Below are 5,312 nucleotides of genomic sequence, written 5' to 3' on the forward strand. Positions count from 1 at the left end.
GTTAGAAACTAATATCCTAAGATTCGTGCTGAGATGCTGCACAGAATGTATTTTTCCAGACTGGTTTGGATTTGTGTTTTATGATGTGGGATGATTCAACAGAGTGAACTATAGGAAGGCTTCACCCAATTAGGGGTTTACAAATGGGTTGTTACCATTATCAATTCAAAATGTATTAAGTGGATGTGGAAAATGCTGTTTATGTACACAGTTTAAGCGGTCTCTATTTAAATCCTGTGTTTACTGTAATTATGTTAGATCATATCACTTGGATGAATTCCAACACTGAGATTAGAGATTTGATCGAATCTCAATACATTCTTCTGTTTCAAACTGGTGTGTGTGACTGTGTAAGTTAAAGCTTAATTGATGAGGACACCTTTCAGTGGAATTTAAGGTGCTGTGTTTTAGTAATGATAAAATGCTAACTTTGAGAGTCTCTGAAAGATGTTGAAAGTAGAAAAAAAAGTGATCACATGAAAATAATGAACCAAAGACGGCAGTATTGCAGCTCATCTTCACTCAATGAAAGTAATACTTTGACTTGCAAATATAGGCCCTGGGGTCCTAAAATTAAGCCATAGGCCTATTGAAATAGGGCCTGAGGCTATGACAAATATTTATATAGAGATGTAGCAGTGGCTCTGCATAATCTTATTTCTGAGATCAAGTGAGGAAACTTGATGCAAAGCCTCAACACGCATAACATCACTAGTTTGCTAGTTACTTGACTGGGATTGAGCAGGGTTGTGGTCAATTCGTAATTTCTCAATTTAATTCCATTGAATTTAATTGAATTTGAGTTGGCCACACCCCACAGGAAGCAGAATTTTAATTGAAATTGAATGGAAGGAAATATTTAATTCAAACCATTTCAACTGAGACATGAAACATATCATTCATTTGACAAATCTTTTATCAGATTTGTATCTGACACTTATAAATGAAAGCATACACATACCATTTTATTAAAGATTTCTAACAGTATTTTTCATTGTCATGAGATCATTGTTCCCTTTCATACTCCAGTGTTTGATCTAATGCATTCTGGGAAATGTATATTTCCTGATATTTAAAACATTAAGGGAATTAAGGGAATAAATTATTATAGACAATTTACAATATGTTCTTAGAATAAGCCACTGTAATGAGTTAATATAGTTTCAGGAAAATGTTTTTAAAATGACATGTTTCAACCATATGTTACATGTGTTACGGGATTCTTCTGTCGAAGGAGAGGCGGACCAATACGCAGCGTGGTTGAAGTTCATAGTTTTTTAATAAGAAAAAACTATACATGAACAAACTACAAAACAATAAATGTGAAAACCCGAAACCAGTCCCGTGTGGTACAAACACAGACACAGGAGACAAGCACCCACAAAACCCAACACCAAACAGGCTACCTAAATATGGTTCCCAATCAGAGACAATCACTAACACCTGCCTCTGATTGAGAACCATATCAGGCCAAACAAAGAAACAGACAAACTAGACACACAACATAGAATGCCCACTCAGATCACACCCTGACCTAACAAATCGTAGAAACATACAAAGCAAACTATGGTCAGGGTGTGACAACATGGAATTTGTGCGGACTCCGGCCGCAAAACCTGAACCTATTGGGGAGGGTCTGGGTGGCGGCTATTGGGGAGGGTCCGCGGTGGCGGCTCTGGTGCTGGACGTGGCCCCCACTTCACCATAGACTTAGTCCGCCACATTGTCCGCTTCCGTGGCCTCCTAACCACGGCGACCCTTCTAAATGACCCCACTGGACTGAGGGGCAGGTCGGTACAGAGGGGCAGCTCGGGACAGAGGGGCAGCTCGGGACAGAGGGGCAGCTCCGTACTGGCTGACGACTCTGGCAGATCCTGGCTGACTGGCGGCTCTGGCTGCTCCATGCTGACTGCCTGCTCCATGCTGACTGGCGGCTCTGGCTGCTCCATGCTGACTGGCGGCTCTGGCTGCTCCATGCTGACTGGCGCCTCTGGCTGCTCCATGCTGACTGGCGGCTCTGACTGTTCCATGCTGACTGGCGGCTCTGGCTGCTCCATGCAGACTGGTGGCTCCATGCAGACTGGCGGCTCTGGCTGCTCCATGCAGACTGGCGGCTCTGGCTGCTCCATGCAGACTGGCGGCTCTGGCTGCTCCATGCAGACTGGCGGCTCTGGCTGCTCCATGCAGACTGGCGGCTCTGGCTGCTCCATGCAGACTGGCGGCTCTGGCTGCCCCATGCCCATGCCTCTAACCACGGCGACCCTTCTAAATGACCCCACTGGACTGAGGGGCAGGTCGGTACAAAGGGGCAGCTCGGGACAGAGGGGCAGCTCGGGACAGAGGGGCAGCTCCGTCCTGGCTGACGACTCTGGCAGATCCTGGCTGACTGGCGGCTCTGGCTGCTCCATGCCGACTGCCTGCTCCATGCTGACTGGCGGCTCTGGCTGCTCCATGCTGACTGGCGGCTCTGGCTGCTCCATGCTGACTGGTGCCTCTGGCTGCTCCATGCTGACTGGCGGCTCTGGCTGTTCCATGCTGACTGGCGGCTCTGGCTGCTCCATGCAGACTGGTGGCTTCATGCAGACTGGCGGCTCTGGCTGCTCCATGCAGACTGGCGGCTCTGGCTGCTCCATGCAGACTGGCGGCTCTGGCTGCTCCATGCAGACTGGCGGCTCTGGCTGCTCCATGCAGACTGGCAGCTCTGGCTGCCCCATGCAGACTGGCGGCTCTGGCTGCCCCATGCCTCCTAACCACGGCGACCCTTCTAAATGACCCCACTGGACTGAGGGGCAGGTCGGTACAAAGGGGCAGCTCGGGACAGAGGGGCAGCTCGGGACAGAGGGGCAGCTCCGTCCTGGCTGACGACTCTGGCAGATCCTGGCTGACTGGCGGCTCTGGCTGCTCCATGCCGACTGCCTGCTCCATGCTGACTGGTGGCTCTGGCTGCTCCATGCTGACTGGCGGCTCTGGCTGCTCCATGCTGACTGGTGCCTCTGGCTGCTCCATGCTGACTGGCGGCTCTGGCTGTTCCATGCTGACTGGCGGCTCTGGCTGCTCCATGCAGACTGGTGGCTTCATGCAGACTGGCGGCTCTGGCTGCTCCATGCAGACTGGCGGCTCTGGCTGCTCCATGCAGACTGGCGGCTCTGGCTGCTCCATGCAGACTGGCAGCTCTGGCTGCCCCATGCAGACTGGCGGCTCTGGCTGCTCCATGCAGACTGGCGGCTCTGGCTGCTCCATGCAGACTGGTGGCTCTGGCTGCTCCATGCAGACTGGCAGTGCTGGAGAGGCGGGAGACTCCGGCAGCGCTGGAGAGGCGGGAGACTCCGGCAGCGCTGGAGAGGCGGGAGACTCTGGCAGCGCTGGAGAGGCGGGAGACTCCGGCAGCGCTGGACAGGAGAAAGGCTTCTGCAGCGCTGGACAGGCGAAGCGCACTGTAAGTGTGGTGCTGGCACTGGTGGCACTGGGCCGAGGACACGCACAGGAAGCCTGGTGCGGGGAGCTGCCACCAGAGGGCTGGTGCGTGGAGGTGGTACTGGATAGACCGGACCGTGCAGGCGCACTGGAGCTCTTGAGCACTGAGCCTGCCCAACCTTACCTGGTTGAATGCTCCCGGACGCCCTGCCAGTGCGGTGAGGTGGAATAGCCCGCACTGGGCTATGCAGGCAAACTGGGGACACCATGCGCAAGGCTGATGCCATGTAAGCCGGCCCAAGGAGACGCACTGGAGACCAGATGCGTAGAGCCAGTTTCATGGCACTTGGCTCAATGCTCACTCTAGCCCGGCCGATACGCAGAGCTGGAATGTACCGCACCGGGCTATGCACCCGCACTGGGGACACCGTGCGCTCCAAAGCATAACACGGTGCCTGCCCGGTCTCTCTAGCCCCCCGGTAAGCACAGGAAGTTGGCGCAGGTCTCCTACCTGGCTTCGCCATACTCCCTGTGTGCCACCCTCCAATACATTTTTGGGGCTGACTCTCGGGCTTCCGTCCGCGTCGCCGTGCTCGTCTCTCCAACTCCATTCTCCTATAACCCTCCTCGCACTGCTCCAGCGAATCCCAGGCGGGCTCCGGCACTCTCCCTGGGTCGACCGCCCACCTGTCTATTTCCTCCCAAGTAGTATGTCCATACTTCGCTGCTCCTGCTGCCGCTGCCTGTCACCACGCCGCTTGGTCCTGTTGTGGTGGGTGATTCTGTTACGGGATTCTTCCGTCGAAAGAGATGCGGACCAATACGCAGTGTGGTTGAAGTTCATGATTTTTTTATAAGAAAAACTATACATGAACAAACTACAAAACAATAAATGTGAAAACCCGAAACCAGTCCGTGTGGTACAAACACTGACACAGGAGACAATCACCCACAAAACCCAACACCAAAAAGGCTACCTAAATTTGGTTCCCAATCAGAGACAATGACTAACACCAGCCTCTGATTGAGAACCATATCAGGCCAAACAAAGAAACAGACAAACTAGACACACGACATAGAATGCCCACTCAGATCACACCCTGACCAAACAAAACATAGAAACATACAATGCAAACTATGGTCAGGGTGTGGCAACATGGAATTTGTATCCATACATGATGTCAAAATAAACATTTGTATAGTGATGTGTAGAATAAATAAGCCATTTGAATTTCATTGAATTAAATTGTACATCCTTTAATTCAAATTCAATTCAAATTCTGCCTCCTGTGTGGTGTGGCCAATTCAAATTAAATTCAAGAATTGAATTGGAATTAAAGAGCAATTCACAACTCAATTCAAAATGGACCTCAATCATGGTATCTAGCAAGTTTGTTGTTTAGTTTTTTGGGGGGCTGCTCTTTTTTGGGGCTACTCACCTATGTGTCTCCTGAGATGTTTGTTATTTAAAATTGAAATTATTTTGCACACACATAATAATAAACCTTACGTACCACTGCAAATTACCTATATTATGTACTACATGAGTTCATGAGTTACTAAACACAAGATCGCATCAATACAAGCTCATACAAACACACCCTTTTCCCAGATCTCTTCACTCATGAGTTCTCTATCGGTCAATGGCCTGAATACCACAGCACACATGTGTGTTTAAACTGGAGTACCCTCACTCTACTCCATTGCAAAACACTTGTTTCCTATCAGCCAAAATAGTTATCTGGAGAAAGACTCCCATAACTGGGGGATGGAGGATGATATTCAATGGTATAGTTTATTAGGATCCCCATTAGCTACTGCATATGTAGCAGCTACTCTTCCTTGGGTCCACATAAAACATACAAATACATGACAAAGTACAGAACCGTAACAGACAA

This window comes from Oncorhynchus gorbuscha, linkage group LG18 (genome assembly GCF_021184085.1).
Source record: "Oncorhynchus gorbuscha isolate QuinsamMale2020 ecotype Even-year linkage group LG18, OgorEven_v1.0, whole genome shotgun sequence".
Lineage (NCBI taxonomy): Eukaryota > Metazoa > Chordata > Actinopteri > Salmoniformes > Salmonidae > Oncorhynchus > Oncorhynchus gorbuscha.